The 18,626-nt window shown below is 43.1% G+C and overlaps 1 protein-coding gene across 5 annotated transcripts in view; it reads right to left on the bottom strand.

Moving 5' to 3' along the window:
• LOC105478743 (TUB like protein 4) overlaps positions 1 to 18,626 on the bottom strand; it is a 287,369-nt gene that overhangs the window by 118,678 nt on the left and 150,065 nt on the right. The gene's annotated exons all lie outside the window — the stretch shown is intronic.

The following is an 18,626-nucleotide window of genomic DNA, read 5'->3' as shown; positions in this document are numbered from 1 at the left end:
ATCACGCCACTGCACTCCAGCCTGGGCGACAAGAACGAAACACCGTCTCAAAAAAAAAAAAAAAGTGTCCCTGGAGACACTCACTGTATAAAAAGGGCCACAACAAGGAACTTATCCTGGGAGGACAGACTGCAGCTTAGCAAGGGGAACAGTAGTACAGGAGGCCAAACAGGGAGTGAGCAAGGGTCCTCACCTGCTTTCCAGCACAGCTCAGGAGCTCAGTGGATGGGGTGGGCTGCAGAAAGTTGATCTGGCTCAGTTAGCATATAGCAAACCACAGGGAAGATTTTTAATGACTTAAATTTCCAGTGCTTTCCGGCAGTTGCTGGATATCCATTCCCACAAGTTTTCCACTTTTACTGTTCATGTCAGCCACTTGAGAACAAGACTATAAATATACAAACTTGTTTTTAGTAAACACAACACAAATTATTGAGATGTTTATTGTGTGCTGTTGTCGGCTGTTATTCTCCCAACGTAAGTTGTCAAAAAAAAAAAAAAAAAAACCTCCCAAAGCCAGCATTCTGGCACAGAGATAATTTGCTTTCTAATAACTCCAATAGTCATCATTTATTTTTGGATATACTACAAAAATAACCTGAAGACCTTACAAAATCAACTGCCATTTCAAAATGTACACTGTATACTTTCTAAACTTAAGGCTTGAAAGCTAACAGCTTAGTTCAGACCTTTAATATGGCATTATCTTCCTAATAAACATGTCTTCAAACAACTGATACACAACAAAATGTACAATGTTTTTGAGTTATCAAAGATATTCCAATAATAATGTCTAAAATGCTGGTGTCTTACCCCCTTTAATTGGGAAGTGAAAAAGTCCAGTTAATTTTAATATCAGTAGGATTCTCTATTCAGAACACCAGTCTTCACTTGCTTTCTCACAGACAATCTGCATTTCCCTCAATTCATACAAATAATTTTATAACAGTAATGAGAGTCAACACTATCTCCCAATTGAATTAAAAGGAAAACCAATCTGTGACTCCATCCACATCCTCTCTAAACTTCAATTTAATTCAAGTAACAGCTGAGCATTAACCTTGTGCCAGGCACTGGAGATACTGAAAGTTGCAGTCCAGTGTTGCCACACTGGGAGTATGACAAAGCTGAAGGGTAACTGAGGGGTGGGGAAGGGGTGGGAGTGGGGTGTAGGGGCATGGGATGCCAGGACAGGGACAGCTCCCCATCAGGAGTAAAGGAAGAGCTAGGTTTAGGCAATGTTTGTTTTTGGTTTTCTTTTAGATTTCTGAGAAGCTCAAAGCAGCTCAAAAGAATTTTATTTAACTTGTCCTCATAATATCCATGGGAACCTTCACAACTTTCTCATCAATCAGGGGGCATTTTGCATACAGAAAAATATATACAGAAGTTTTGTCTAAGACCTTTCCAGCATGTATTTGTAGAGCTAGTGCCAACACTCAGAATCCAAAACATGAGTCTAGAATACCACACTGGTTTTGACTGTTTGATTTTCAACCATATTGAGATATACATGGAAACAATCTTACAAAAACCAATGATCACTCAAAATTATAAAGAAGTCCTATATATTTTTTAAAATGAAAAAAAAAAAAAAAACCCAAAAAGTGAGGAGGTGTTGTATCCACCTACTAGAGAGCAATTCCAAAAGCACAGAGCCAGTCACAACACTAGCACCTGAGATGAAACGAATGCAGGGCCAGCGCTCAGATGCGCTACAGACACAGATGAGCGTCTTCGTGTCCAGAGCTGACTCTACCTGCCAAATGCTTAGAAGGGCCTGACCACACCCTGGGCCCACAGCTTCACTCTGCATGGGTTTTCTGCATTGCTTCCAGATGAAAGTGGCTCAGCACAACTCCATTTTTCATCACTAACTATTGTCTAACATTCACATTTTACTTCTTGGGTTGTGGGTCACTTCACACTTCTGACACACAACATGTTCCACAGATAAAAGCAAACAGTGCGTGCACACATATGCACTATGTTTTATACAGTTCTTGTTAGTTGCCAGGGAAAAACAGCTTCATAAAAGAGGGCTGGCCAGGTGCGGTGGTTCATGCCTGTAAACCTACCACTTTGGGAGGCCGAGGCGGACAGATCGCTTGAGCCCAGGAGTTCGAGACTAGCCTGGGCAACATGGTGAAACCCTGTCTCTACAAAAAACACCAAAATTAGTTGGGCATGGTGGTGTGTGCCTGTAATTCCAGCTACTTGGGAGGCTGAAGTGGGAGGATCACTTGAGCTCGTGACATCCAGGCTGCAGTGAGCTGTGATCATGCCACTTTACTACAGCCCAGGTACAAGAGAACTTGTCTCAAAAGAACCACAACAACAACAATAACAAACCCAAACAAACATAAAAGGTGGCCAACCTGGAAGTACCTGCAGGTTTTATCTTCTCAATCCAAAAAAGCTATTTTCTGCTCACTTACTTCAGTACACAGCCTAGAACACCTGTATCAATAGTTATCTGCTAAGAACTGAAATGTCATCATTCTTTTACATTATACAGTACATTTGTAAATAGAAATGCACAAAATGAACATGAATTATGAGGGGAAAAAAGTTTTCTGATAAAATTCAATTATGATTCTTTCATACTCTGAAAGGCTAGAAATGAAATTCTGTATTCCCTAAACTACTACCAGGATGACTTAAATCATTTCCGACCAATGCAGTTACTTACAAAAAGTTCTGAACTGTCTAGACTACAGAATAGGTAAACCAATGGGCTAGATCCCAATTAAAATATTTAAAGGATAATGGAGATGCCTGAGGTTCTTTCTTACATATTATTGAGCATTTACCGTACACGAGACAGCATGCTGGAGCCAGACAGCTAAACATGGTGCTTGGCTCACATACTCAGAGGATGCTCACGACACGGAGAGACAGGCAGGTAAATAATTATGAGTTCAGTGCAATGCTAGAAACATGCAAAGTGTTCCAAATGCAGTGTAGAGTGTCGGGAGCTTTCTTACTCACATATCTACAAGAAAGGTACTTTGACATGTCTCTAAACATTCAAAGCAAGGGAAACTTTAGCACTCCCTGCTAAAGCACCAATTATCTAGAATTCCTTAAACAGGCAAATGACTTCCTTCTACCCAGCACTCTTTCCCTTTTACAGTGAAAACTGGAGTAGGTTTAACAGCTACAAACAGAAAAATACCCTTTACACATTCCCTAACATATTTAACACTTAAGATTTCCCCTCAAAATATTTCGCAATGGTTAATTTTCTGTGCATATGAGCTGCTACAGTATAACTCAGCATTAGCTCTCAGTCTGAATTACCTGGAATATACCTTGAATTTTTTTTTAAGTCCACTTAATCAACTCTGTATTTGCATTTAGTTACATGTTATGATTTATTAAAGCTCAACTTTTCCCCATTTTGCTGAAGAATCCATTATTCCACATACATCCTCTGCCTGCTGGCTGATGCAAATATAACATTCTTTTTGAAAGGAATTATCAAAGGCAGCATGGATAGTCAAATAATTCAGCCACCAATACCAATAAACTCAAAACAGGAGTCAATTATATTCCATCATGAATAGTGTTAACAAAAAACTGGACACACGTCTTATCAGCTGGGTGACTCTGGTGAGTTACATAACTTCACTGAGTCTCAATTTTCTCCTCTGTAAACAAGGGCACCACCATTTAACTTACCAGGACTGCTGCAGAGTGTAATGGCTCAAGATAACAACTACCATTCGCTCTGGACTTACCACCCACCAGCTTCTTCACAAACACCTCAATCCCCATGCAAAACCTGTATGGGTCATCAGGACCATTCTCATTCTAAAGATGAGGCAATAATCCGTCCCAAATATATCAGCAAGTGGGGACAGAGACAGGGATGACCCTGGGGTTGACTGGACCAGTGCCAGGTCTCTGACCAGTGCCTAGACAGCACAAGTCCCCAGAAATAGCAGCCAAGTTAACAGCCACTACTGTCAAGCAGCACATTGTTTTCTTTTTCTTTTTCTTTTTTTTTTTTTTTTTTTTTTTGAGACAGTCTTGCTCTGTCGCCCAGGCTGTAGTGCAGTGGCACCATCTCGGCTCACTGCAACCTCTGCCTCCCAGGTTCAAGTGATTCTCCTGCCTCAGCCTCCTGAGGAGCTGGGATTACAGGCACCTGCCACCACGCCCAGCTAATTTCTGTACTTTTAGTAGAGTCAGGGTTTCACCGTGTTGGCCAGGTTGGTCTCAAACTCCTGAACTCAGGCTATCTGCCCTCCTCAGCCTCCCAAAGTGCTGGGATTACAGGCATGAGCCAACGTGCCCGGCCACATTGTTTTCTTGATGTTCCTAAGAAATCCTCACCCAAGTGCAACCTGGGCATCTTGATCCCATTTTGTGTTCTCATAATCAGACAAGAGCCATGTTTCTCCCTTCCTTTTGGGCCCCCAAACCCACCTGTGCCTGTCTGGAATCCCATCCTCTCCCTTGGTTCCACCACATGCATTCCCACTGTCCTCCATTCTGTGCCTTGCTCAGCAATCCTAAAATCCCACCCCAAAATGAGCATTCCCAAGGGTCACTTCCTTTGAGGAATCAGGTTCACTCTCAGACCCTCAACGATCTGGGGGTCAGATTCTCAAATGGCAGCAGATCTACCGCTTCTGAGCACCGAGCACCCAGCCACGGATCACGGGGCCTGGCAGAGAAAAGCTGGAGGCCCTGAGAGGCTGCTGGTTCCTTCCCTCCACTGCTCCAGGAGAAAACGGGGACCAGACACCCAGGCTGGCTCATGCCACCTGCTCCTGCTCTCCCGAGAGCCTCCTCCTACACATTGCTGGGACAAGAATCCCCATCTCAGGCTCTGGAACTCTGAAAACCTGAGACTGATTAGGAACTCTGTTCCTGTGGCCAGTGGTTCTCTAAGGTGAGTCTCTGGATCAGCAGCACCAGAACTCACCTGAGGACTTGCACATTCTCAGGCCCCTGCAGACCAATCGCATCAGGAACCCTGGGGTAGGGCCGGTAATCTGTGTTTTGGCAAGTCCTCCAGGCAGCTCTGATGAAAACTGAGAATTGCAGTGCCTTCTGGAGGCAGAGGATCCACTGAATCCATTTAGTGGAAGGTGCTTCAGCTGCAGGTGCTGAAGCATACCAGGCTTCTACCACATGCCCCGGGGGCTCTCTAGAGAGGCCTCGAGCAGAAGGAAAGCAAACAATAAAAACAGGAGAGAAAGGCAATGGGAGAAAGGGTCGGCCGGGCGCGGTGGCTCAAGCCTGTAATCCCAGCACTTTGGGAGGCCGAGATGGGTGGATCACGAGGTCAGGAGATCGAGATCATCCTGGTTAACACGGTGAAACCCCGTCTCTACTAAAAAATACAAAAAAACTAGCCGGGTGAGGTGGCAGGCGCCTGTAGTCCCAGCTACTCGGGAGGCTGAGGCAGGAGAATGGCGCGAACCCGGGAGGCGGAACTTGCAGTGAGCTGAGATCTGGCCACTGCACTCCAGCCTGGGCGACAGAGCGAGACTCCGTCTCAAAAAAAAAAAAAAAAAAAAAAAGGGGTCTTTGTACATATTTGGTGCATAATTATTTCTTTAGTGGAAACACGAAAGGGGAGATTCACTTTGTAAAATTTTTGGTAAGAAAAAAGGATTAACTTGGAAGAGACAGCATTGTAGCGTTAAGGAAAATCTGGATCTTTACAGTTAGGACACTGAAGGCTACTGCTGATCTGTGCACTTTGTAGAATGTGGTCCAATTGTCCTGGTGAACAGCAGAGATGCAGTAAACTTCTGACCCTTTGAAGGAAAACTTACCCTGATAAGGTAGAGTGGTCGGCTTTTAATCAAGGAGTAGCCTTGACAGAATTCAATCCAAATGGTCTTGACATGGAAATGGAATGCTACTAGGTGCCACTACCTCTGGGGAGGCCTCCCAAAGTCTAGGAGGATTCTAGCAGAGCTGACGACAGGGGGACCAAGCGGCCATTTCCTGACCAGCGATTTCCAAAGCCGAGTGCAGGACCCCTTGGATGTACAAAGACAATGCAATTGGGTGAGGGAAGACAACATTAGTGTTTCTCTTTGTAGTTAAAAGTAAACAAAAAACTAAATGTTACCATTAATAATATTAAATATGGACTGACAATAAGACCCTTTGGTCCCTACCTCAGGCAGGTCCACAGGGCCAGGCACCATCTACAACACACGCCTCGGCTGGCTTACTGAGTTCTGTTGCACACATCCACTCAGGTAGGTGTGGGTCTGAGTTGTGAATCTAGCTTAACTAATTGCACAAAATGAACAAGTAGTTTTAAAACACCACTTCCAAAAACCCAAAGAGTGAAGATAAAACAAATTATGTAAGCATTAGCAAAAACAAGAAAATGGCAGAGGTGACATTTTTTCTACTCCCAGAATGGATTCTTCAACAGCCACATATGGAGTAAATGCTAAGATGATCAATCAGATCTGACAAGACATCGGCCAAAAAAACAAAATTATCAAGAAAGAAATGACCAAGACGGCCATTTTAGCTATGTATCTACACAAACACACTACACACCTTCAGATGTTACTGTATAATAGAATGAATCTGTCCGATTGACATGACATTAAAAATACTGTATTTCACTGACATCTCATGCTTTCACAATTTCTTTTGGGTTGATTTTAATGTACATACTTTTATTGACACAGAAGTATATAACATATAAATATGCCATTTATTGGGGTGCCTCTTCAATTTTTTTTAACCAACAGGTACTTATTCAAGCTTATTCAAGAAAAGCCTACAAATCATGCCTATGTATAAAAATACCTTTACAGTAATGCACTTCAGTACATTTTTAAACAATTTACAGAAAATGTTTTTTAATTTGGTAAACTTTATCAAAATGGTAAATCTCAGTAAATTGATCACACAGTTAATTCCAAGTTTATTAGAAAACACTTTATCTGGTTAAATGTGATTTGTGCTATGCAATTTTGAGGCAAAACAGACTATTAGACAACAGCCTACAATGGTAGCTAGCACCTTCTCTTGCCTGAACACTGGGATCTGAACAGCTAAGTTAGAATTATCTGAGTGTCATGGGTGACTGGGAAGTTGGAGGCAGAGAGAATTAAAATTCTCAAGCTCTTTTAAAGTGTTCTTTCATCAAAATCAAAATGAATGCTAAAGAACTTTGAGTACAGTGTAATAGTTCCAAGGATGGGGTCTCATGTCAGACAAATGTGTATGAATTCTGGCTACAGAACATACTAATTTGGAACTTTGAGCAAGTCTCACCCACAAATAGAGAGACTGTGAGAAATAAAACAAAAACTATCTGGCACACAGAAAGATTCAATAAGCGTTATGTATGATTTTTTTTTTTTACGTAAAGGTACCCATATATGAAGTGCCTGATCTCCCAGCAGCTAGACTTGAAATATGCTCTCAGGCAGTATGGTCTGAGGCCTGCATTTACCACCACCAGTAAGTACACTTCACTGATTGTAACTCAAGTGTGGTCCTTAGACTAGCAGCAGCACCTCGGAGCTTGTTAAAATGCAGAACTTCAGGCTCTACTCCAGTTCCAGTGAATTAGAACCTACATGTGAACAGGTATTTCATATGCACATTGAGGTTTTCAAGGCAACGAACTAAAGGAGAACTAAAAGTCCAAATCATTGGCTGTAACATCATGTAAAATGCTGAAACAGAACTCAGCTGAGGATGAATGGCAAGTGCTCCCTTCCTCAGGTCACTGAATAAGGTGTTCAGCATCTGTAAAAACAAATGAGATAAAAACTGCCATGGGTTAGCAAGATAAGCCCATAAGGTCATTCACTGCCTAGCATCAATCCTTCTTGCCTCTGCCCTTTCTTCTATTACTTCACAAGTCACACTTACAGAGTGGCAAAGTCATTTTACCAAAACAAAGCAAATACCAGTGCAATGAGAGGTCACATTGGTTTTGTAATTTTGTCAAGGCATTTACAGATAAGAAAATTCTATTAATGGAAAACAATTTCATTGAATCTATATTGGTGGTTCTTACAGAAGAACAATTGAATTTTGTACAAATTGCCTTTCCATCTTAACTAATCATACTAAGCTGCAGTCTCCTATGACCACCCCCTCTACCTCAGAAAGTCTTCTCTAAAACTCAGTAAGAAGGGAGAGGCTGGCATTTGCAGCAATGCAGGCCAGTGCTGAACAGAAGCATCCTCTGACTTCATTGTGAGGTGGGGGCCCTCAAACCCTCAGTGGACAGAGTAAATGCCCATGCTCCTTCCTCACAGGGCTCACTCCTTAAGGGTGGTGAACTAGGTGAGGGCTGGAGCTTACTCCAGAGATCACAGTGGGTGGGTGAGGAGAAGGCGGAAAGGGGGGACATTGTGAACTAGCCAACAGGAGCCTGCTGGCTCTGGTTAGTAGCTTGGTTTGGAGAACTGCTAAATCTCTTCCCACACCTTGTATGTACTAGGGGATTTATTGACTGTGCACAAATAGACTAACGACTGTGGGTTCCAAAAGTATCAGCCACAGTACCTGCTGAAAGAGGCAAAAGGCCTTTGGCTGGTATGCTGGGGGCACCAGGTACCTGAAGCATCAGCCCTGCACTGCTAGAGTCTATGGGAGAAAGACCTAGCACAGACCTATTATTGTCTTATGGTGCTCCAGTATTGGACCTGTCCTCACTGCCTTACAAAACATCTGTATCTGTTTTCAGTCTTTTTACTTTCAAATTTTCATAATATATGAAAAAATAGGAGGCCATTAATATATTTTATATACCAACATAAACCTAGTATTTTCAATGAGGTAGGAGCTTAAGACTGCCAATCTACAGAAGCTACATCAGAATTTCCCCCTCGCCCAGCTCACCTATAACTCATACTGGCCCCAGGAACAGGTAAATTGGTTCTGCAGGGTTAAGGCTGAAGGATGACATCACTAATCAATCAAGAAGAGGCTATGTTTTGCTGCAATGACAAACAATGCCCCAAATCTCATTGGCTTAAAATAGCCAAGGTTTATTTGTTAATCATGCTTCACAGCCATGTGGGTCGGCTGAGGCTCTGTTCTACAATGTCTTCACTCAGGCACCATGAGTGAGAGAGCCTTTAGTACAGGGGTGTCCAATCTTTTGGTTTCCCCGGGCCACACTGGAAGAAGAATTGTCTTGGGCCACACATCAAAAACAATAGATGATGACCTTAAAAAACATTGCAAAAAAAAAAACCTCAATTTTTTTTTTTTTTTTTTTGAGACAGAGTCTCGCTCTGTCGCCCAGGCTGGAGTGCAGTGACGCAATCTCGGCTCACTGCAAGCTCCGCCACCCGGGTTCACGCCACTCTCCTGCCTCAGCCTCCTGAGTAGCTGGGACTACAGGCGCCCGCCACCGCGCCCAGCTAATTTTTTGTATTTTTAGTAGAGACGGGGTTTCACCGTGGTCTCAATCTCCTGACCTTGTGATCCGCCCGCCTGGGCCTCCCAAAGTGCTGGGATTACAGGCGTGAGCCACCGCGCCCGGCAAAAAACTCAATGTTTTAAGGAAGTGTACAAATTGGTGTTGGGTTGCGTGCGGCCCACAGGTTGGACAGGCTTGCTCTAGTACCTCTTCTGCAGTACCAGGAAGAGGGAGCATGGACAATCAGGCAGAGATTTACAAGGTCTCCACACATACTCCATTGGACAAGGCCAATCAGCTAAAAACATCTAACCTGACAGGAAGGAGAAGTGTGATGGTATCCTGTGCCTGGATAGGAGAGAACTAGACAAGTCAGAGTAACAGCACAAGTGACCACATGCTTCCATCCCAGATTCCAGCAGAACTAGACAAGTCAGAGTAACGGCACAAGTGGCCATATGCTTCCATCCCAGATTCCAGCAGGTACCTCTGACCCTGGCCAGGACTGACCCTTGCCCCTCACTCAAGGGAGTTTCCATAAACTGCTGTCAGATGGACAGACACTTGCTGGTGGTGGTCTTCCAGGGCCATTTCCTATGGATTCCCTCTGGTTGCTCACTACTTGGTTATCTGTTTCTGCCTAAAATTCATCTTACTGTTGAAAACTTCTCTCCTGCTGAGCAATCATTCTCACCTTCCATAACTGCATCAGCTATTCAATCCCATCATGATCCACTTCCCTACACCCCTAGTTAATGTCTTGTAAAACCACGCAGCCTGCCTCTTCCAGCTGCCTCTCATCAGATTACACAGAACAGCTTCCACAGATTTCTCAGGATTACGAGTGCCAGAACTTGGGGAGAAAGTACATATACTTCTTTAGGGAAGTTAAACCTTTCCTCCTTGTGACTATTTAATTGAAATATCTTAATTTATATTACAAGGTGTATGTATCTGTACAGAAAGCAGTCCAGGAGACATCAATGTAAACACTGGTTATTTCTAGGAAGTGGGGTTATGATGGAGCTTTACCTTCTTTTATGCATTTTACACTTTACAAATATATGTTATTTATACGCTTTCATATATATAATTACATAAAAATTAGAAAATGTTACATTAAATTCTGTCCATTTGGTATATTTTCAGAGGATCAACTTCATACTAATTAATTCTTTGTATATATATTACTTCCTCCACACTACCTTCTTAAAGTATTGCACCTGAGGTAAGGAAAGCAAAAGTTGATTATCATGTTACTTACTTGATTTGATAAAATGGACTGCTGCCTCAAAGAAAACATGCACAGTTAAGCTCTGTGTAAATATTTCTTCATTGTCTGACTGAATTGCATAAAAGCAAAAGCAAGCGTGATTCCAGCCCAGAGAACGCAAGTGACAAGCTGACAAAGAGAGCAGGGCAAAAAAGAAGAGCCAACCTGGGTTCTGCTCTGGACATGAGAGACATGAGAAAATAGAGGTTGGGGAGAGGAAATACGAAGAACAGCAATAATAATAATGGCAGCTAATATTTGCTAGGTACAAACACTCTACTTGGTTCTCTACTAACATTATTGCATATATTTTCTCACTGAACTACGATGATTATTCAAAATAGTAAGAACTATTTTCCCTACTTTTAGCACTGAGAACACTGAGGCACAGAAAAATGTCATAATCACAGCTGTTGAATGGTGGAGCCAGGCCATCTGGGTCAAGAGCTCAGGCCCTTAGCATTACACTAACTCACTTGACATCGTATTTCAAATTAACTCTAGGAGGACTGTGCAATGTATAAAAATACCAAACCATAGCAAAATCCAGCATAAAACAGAATTGTAGAAGTAAATCTTTGAAAAATGACAGATTTCTAAACTTTGAGGCAACAGAAAAAAATCAAAGAAAAACAGGTTCAACTAGAAGTGCATAAATTTAGGTATGTGGTAGACACTCATTGTTTCCACATGTTCCCACTCTTGGCTTCTGCAACAGAAACAGTGATCCCTAGTCCATCCCAGGTGCCTCTGCCATGACTCCCCCATCACTTTACCTCAGGGTCAGCCAGATACATGGAGGACTATGACTCAGGCCAGCCAATCAGGTCTTCCTTTTTTTTTTTTTTTTGAGACAGAGTTTCGCTCTTGTTGCCCAGGCTGGAGTGAAATGGCGCAATCTCAGCTCGCCACAACCTCCGCCTCCCAGTTCAAGCGATTCTCCTGCCTCAGCCTCCTGAGTAGCTGGGATTACAGGTGCCTCCCACCACGCCCGGCTAATTTTTGTAATTTTAGTAGAGTCAGGGTTTCTCCATGTTGGTCAGGCTGGTCTTGAACTCCCGACCTTAGGTGATCCGCCTGCCTTGGCTTCCCAAAGTGCTGGGATTACAGGCGTGAGCCACCATACCCGGCCAGGTCTTCCATACTTCTACTGACAGTGATTGTTCCAAGGAGTGAGCCATGGAATCACTGCTGAAATTTTACAGATCAACCTGGGACACAGGATGGTATGGTTTGAATATTTGTCCCCTCCAAAACTCATGTTGAAATGTAATCCCCTGATATGATTTAGATTGGTGTCCCGCCCAAATGTCATGTCAAATTGGAGGAGGGGCTTGGTGGGAGGTGACTGGATCATGGGGCCGGATTTCCCTCTTGCTGTTCCCATGACAGTGAGTGAGTTCTCACAAGATCTGATGATTTAAAAGTGTGTGGCACTTCCTGTTTGGCTCTCTCTCTCTCTTCTGCCACCATGTGAAGAACTTTGCTTCTCCTTCGCCTTCCAACTGCATGATTCTAAGTATCCTGAGGCCTCCCGGTCATGCTTCCTGTTAAGCCTGCAGAACTGTGAGGCAATTAAATCTCTTTTCTTCATAAATTACCCTGCCTCAGGTAGTTCTTTATAGCAGTGTAACAATGGAAGTAACATAGAAAATCGGTACCAGGAATGAGGTATTGCTATGAAGATACCTGAAAATGTGGAAGCGACTTTGGAACTGGGTAATAGGCAGAGGTTAGAACAGTTTGGAGGGCTCAGAGGACAGCAGGATTGTGGGAAAGTCTGGAACTTCCTAGAGACTTGCTGAACGGTTTTAACCAAAATGTTGATAGTGATAACAGACAAAAAGATTCAGGCTGAGGCTGTCTCAGATGGAGATGAAGAACTTACTGGGAAATGGAGCCAAGGTCACTCTTGCTATGCTTTAGCAAATAGGCTGGAGGCATTATGCCCCTGCTCTAGGGAACTGTGGAAGTTTGAACTTGAGAGAGATGATTAGGGTATCTGGCAGAAGAAATTTCTAAGCAGCAAAGCAGTCAAGATGTAGCCTGGCTGCTCCTAACAGCATGAAGTCATATGTGTTCATAAAGAGATGGTCTGAAAATGGAATTTATAAAGTTTGGAAAACTGGCAGTCTGGCCATGTGGTAGAAAAGAAAAACCCATTTTCTGGAGAGAAATTCAAGCTGCCAGCTGCAGAAATTTGCGTAAGTAAAGAGGAGCTGAATGTTACTTGCCAAGACAATGGGGAAAATGTCTCCAGGTCATTTCAGATATCTTCCCTGCAGCCTGTCCTATCACAGCCCTGGAGGCCTAGGAGGAAAAACTGAATTTAGTGGGCTGGGCCCAGGGTCCCTGCTGCTCTGTGCAGCCTTACGACATGGCACCCAGCTGCTCCAGCTCCAGCTGTAGCTGTAGCTAAAAGGGGCCAAGGTACAGCTCAGGCTGTTGCTTCAGAGGATACAAGCCCCAAGCCTCAGTGGCTTCTATGTGATACTGGGCCTATGGGTGCACAGAAGGCAATAGTTTAGGTCTGGAAACCTCTGCCTAGATTTCAGAGGATGTATGGAAACGCCTGGATGTCCAGGGAGAAGTCTGCTGCAGGAGTGGAGCCCTCATGGAGAACCTTTACTAAGGCAGTGTGAGGGGAAATGTGGGGTTGGAGCCCACACAGAGTCCCCAGTGGGGCACTGCCTGGTGAAGCTGTGAGAAGAGGACCACCATCCTCTAGACCCCAGAATGGTAGGTCCACCGACAGCTTGCACCATATACCTGAAAAAGCCACAGACACTCAACACCAGTCCATGAAAACAGCCATGGGGCTGTCCTCTACAGAGCCACAGGGGCAGACCTGCCCAAAGCCTTGGGAGCCCACCTGTTGCATCAGCATGCCCTGGATATGACACATGGAGTCCAAGGAGATTATTTTGGAGCTTTAAGATTTAATGGCTGTTCTGCTGGGTTTCAGTCTTGCATGGGGTCTGTAGCCCCTTTGTTTTGGCCAATTTTTCTCACTTGGATCAAAAACATTTACCCAATAAATGTACCCCACTGTGTCTTGGAGGTAACTAACTTGTTTTTGATTTTTTTTTTTTTTGAGACAGAGTCTCACTCTGTCGCCCAGGCTGGAGTGTAGTGGTGTGATCTCGGCTCACTGCAAGCCCCGCCTCCCAGGTTCACACCATTCTCCTGCCTCAGCCTCCCCAGCAGCTGAGACTACAGGTGCCTGCCACCATGCCTGGCTAATTTTTTTGTATTTTTAGTAGAGATGGCGTTTCACCGTGTTAGCCAGGATGGTCTCAATCTCCTGACCTCGTGATCCACCCATCCTGGCCTCCCAAAGTGCTGGGATTACAGGCGTGAGCCACTGCACCCAGCCAATTTTTTTTTTTTTTTTTTTTTTTTTAAATACAGACAGAGTCTCGCTCTGTCGCCCAGGCTGGAGTGCAGTGGTGTGATCTTGGCTCACTGCCAACCCCTACTGCCTGGGTTCAAGCAATTCTTTTGCCTCAGCCTCCCTAGTAGCTAGGACTACAGGAACGTGTCACCACGTCCGGCTAATTTTTTTGTAGTTTTAGTAGACGTGGTGTTTCACTGTGTTGGCCAGGCTGTTCTCGAACTTGTGACCTCAGGTGATCTGCCCACCTCGGCCTCCCAAGTGCTGGGATTACAGGCGTGAGCCACTGTACCCAGCCTGTTTTTGGTTTTACAGGCTCATAGGCAGAAGGGACTTACTTTGTTTCAGATGAGACTTTGGACTGTGGACCTTTGAGTTAATGCTGAAATGAATTAAGACTGGGGAACGCTGAGAAGGGATACTTGTATTTTGCAAAGTGAGAAGGCCGTGACATTTGGGAGGGGCCAGGGGTGGAACATGGTTTGGATTTGTGTCATCACTCAAATCTCATGTCGAACTGGAGGAGGGCCCTGGTAGGAGGTGATTGGATCAAGTGGATTTTCCCCTTGCTGTTCTTGTGATAGTGAGTGAGTTGTCATGAGATATGATGGTTTAAAAGTGTGTAGCACTTCCTGCTTCACTCTCTCTCTCCTGACACTATGTGAAGAAGGTCGTTGCTTCCCCTTTGCCTTCCACCATGATTGTAAATTTCCTGAGGCCTCCCAGCCAAGCTTCCTGCTAAGCCTGCAGAACTGTGAGTCAATTAAACCTCTTTTTTAAATAAATTACCCAGTCTCAGTAGTTCATTATAGCAGTGTAAAAACGTACTACTACATCCCCAATGTGGCAATACTGACAGATGAGGTCGTTAAGAGGTGAATGGGTTATAAGGGCTCTGTCCTCACCAATGGATTAATCCACTCATGGATTAAAGGATTATCATGGGAGTAGGACCAGTGGATTCACAAGAGAAGAAAGAGAGACCTGAGCCAGCAAGCTCAGCACCCTCATCATGTGATGCCCTGCACCTCCTTGGACTCCACAGAACCCCCACCAGGGAGAAGGCCCTTAGATGACACCAAGCCATGCCCACGGACTTCCAGCCTGTAGAATTATAAGACATAAACTTCTTTTCTTTATAAATTACCCAGTTTCCAGCATTCTGTTATAAACAACATAAAATGGACTAGGACAGAAGGTCTGCCTTTTCACTTGGTATAATGAGCTGTTAGGGTCATGGAAGGCTGGTGCTACCAAAAGAACACCTACTACAGAGGAAGTTGACAAGAGAAACAAGTCAACACATGAGGAAAGCAGAGCTGAAGATACCACCTAAATCTCGGGACCAAAATGTGTCCAAAGTCAAACCAACCTAAGACATTTCTGTTAGAGGAAACAGTTAATTTCCTATTTTCTGTTAAGTTAAAGTTAGATTTATGAACTTGTACCTAAAAGTGACATAATTAATGCTAACTGAAAGTACTAAATTACCAAAATTAAAAGATCAAAATAAACTAAGAAAAATGTGTTTATTAAATGTAACAAAGGATTAATAAGAGAACATGCTAAATAAGTTTCCTTATAAAGCAAAGAAATACAAATATAACGGCCAGGCACAGTGGCTCACGCCTGTAATCCCAGCACTTTGGGAGGCTGAGGCAGGTGGATCACAAGGTCAGGAGTTCGAGACCAGCCTAGCCAAGATAGTAAAACCCTATTTCTACTAAAAATATGAAAAATTAGCCAGCCGTGGTGGTGGGTGCCTGTAATCCTAGCTATTCAGAAGGCTGAGGGAGGAGAATTGCTTGAACCCGGAAGGCAGAGGTTGCAGCAAGCTGAGATTGCGGCACTGCACACCAGCCCAGGCAACAGTGTAAGACTCCATCTCAAAAAAAAAAAAGAAAGAAAAAGAAAAGAAATACAAATTTAAACAATAGGTACAGTGACAGTGCAGGATGGTGGCGGTGTACCCAGCATTCAGTCCCAACATGCTTCACCACCCAGCCGCCATAGTCCTCACAAAACCCCCTGCATCTGCTCTGCTGATTTCCACCCCTTAGAGTCAGCACCAGCTGTGTGACCTGATGCTGGCCCCTGAGATGTGAGCAGAAATCTGCTGACACCACCCTATCCTGCTTTCTCCTGCCTTTAACACTATGAATGAACTATGGCAGTCATCTTATGATTATGAGAAAAAAAGCCAGGAGAATCAAAGATGCTGCCTTGAGCTTATGACAAATGGTGGCAGCCACCTGCCTCTGGGCTTCTTATTACGTGATTCAAATTCCTATTTGCATAAGCTATAGGTAGGCAAATATTGTTACTTCATGATATGGTTTGGCTGTGTCCCCACTCAAATCTCATCTTGAATTCCCACGTGTTGTGGAAGGGACCCAGTGGGAGGTAAGTGAATCATGGGGGCAGTTCTTTCCCATGCTGCTGTCGTGATAGTGAATGAGTCTCATGAGATCTGATGGTTTTAAGAAGATTAGTTCCCCTGCACGAGCTCTCTCTCTTTGCTTGCTGCCATCCATGTAAGACATGACTTGCTCCTCCTTGCCTTCTGCTATGATTGTGAGGCCTCCCTAGCCATGTGGAACTGTAAGTTCATTAAACCTCTTTCTTTTGTAAATTGTCCAGTCTAGGGTATGTCTTTATCTCAGCAGTGTGAAAATGAACTAATACACTTCATTCATTGAAGTGTGAAAATGGACTACTACACTTCATAACATTTAACATTATTTACTAGGTGCCTGCCACATTCCAGACACTAAGAATAAAGAAGTGAGCAAAGCAGAAATGACCAGCTCTGGTGTGGCTTCCTTACATCTCAGAAGAAAGCATGCTTAGCCACTAGAGGTAACATTAGGTGGCTCTCCACAAGAAAAATGAATGACAAGAACAACAAAAAGTCATTGTAAGATATAACAGCCATATCTAACGCTAGCAAAAATATGATAAAACTTCTGTCTTCAAATACAGCAGTATTAGACTGGTACTTTGGGAAGCAAACAGGTGGCATGTAGCAAAGTAGCCCATCCCCACTCACAATTCATTCTCCTTAATTGAGGGATTCCAAGTTTATTATACTAGGTATGAAAAGTCATTTGAAAGCCCCTGCCACTCAGGCTGCCCAGTCTATTTTAAATTTTGTCTTAGCGAAAAATGTCACTGCTAAGAGAAAAATACTTTAAAAATTAGTCACCAACTTTGCCTTTGTAGGTTTGAACTCACTAAGAGCACCCTCATACACTATAGTTGACAGTAAACCATGGATAACAATGAACTGGCCTAAGTCAAGGCTCCCTGCCTTTGCCCTGGGCAACACGATGCACTCTACACATACAATTATTAAAACACAGCTAATGACCTTGCTGTACACAATGGCTGGTTATTCAGTTTGTCAAGATACGCACATGCTACTCCACTTCATAAAATATTTCCTTATGGCTTTTATTTGAAATTGTACAAAAGGAAATAAATAACACCCATCCCTTACCTACCCCCCAAACACTACACCATATAAGAAAGAAATCCTTATGACATTAAAGTTGTGTCATTCTACTATTACTTCAAATGTTTTCATTTTATTTCTTCATTTTCATCTTATTATTTTTTAGAGTTGGAGTCTCACTCTGTTGCCCAGGCTGAAGTGTAGTGGCATGATCATACCTCAGTGCAGCCTCAAACTCTCTTGAGCTCAAGCAATTCTCCCACCTCAGCCTTCCGGACTACAGGTTCAGACCCCCACACCTAATTTTTTTACTTTTTATAGAGACAGGGTCTTACTATGCTGTCCAGGCTGGCCTCAAGCTATGCTCCCACCGTGGCTGCCCAAAGTGTTGGGATTACAGAAGTGAGCCACTGTGCCTGGCCTGTATTCCTATTTTAAAACAAACATAGGGCCCATGCAAAATAAAACAAATATGTTCACTGAGTAAAATTCTTTGTTCTTGAGTCTTCAGTTTCCAAGACAACACTGGTAAGAGTGCTTTTCTCCTTCATGTCATATGACTCTTCAATTACTTGGTACACAGGCTTCGATCTTAGCATTGTTCACTCCTTTTCCCGGTGTGATTTGCTTGTCCTATCTGTTGAGCAAAGTAATAACTTTTCCTTATCTAGGAAACTCTTGTATGGACCACGCTCTATAAATGGCCTCTGAAAATACTTCCAGTTACAAATTAGAATCCAGTTTTTCTTTTTTAATTAGAAGATGCTAACAAATCACTAAAAACAAAACATTGTAAATATCTATCAATATGTAGCTGAATGAATAAATGAATAATGACATATACATTCATCTGAATAACACTCTTTTTCTTTTGTTTTTTTTTAGATCTGGTAAGAAAGTAGTTCACATACAACTAGGTAGAGGAAAAAAATCAAGCTACAGACCAGATATACTATGATTCAGTTTTGTTTTTTTAAAAAGCTGGATACATTTATGTGCATAATTGTGTTTTTCGCCTGTTTTTATACGTGCAATAAAGTTCATGGAGAATACCAAACCATTAATGGTTGATTCTTTGGATACTAGAGAAGTTATATCATTTTATATACTTTTTTATCCTTTGACT

The sequence above is a fragment of the Macaca nemestrina genome, chromosome 5 (genome assembly GCF_043159975.1).
Source record: "Macaca nemestrina isolate mMacNem1 chromosome 5, mMacNem.hap1, whole genome shotgun sequence".
Classification (NCBI taxonomy): domain Eukaryota; kingdom Metazoa; phylum Chordata; class Mammalia; order Primates; family Cercopithecidae; genus Macaca; species Macaca nemestrina.
The sequence above is the reverse complement of the archived record's forward strand: the minus strand, read 5'-3'. Positions and strand labels throughout refer to the sequence as shown.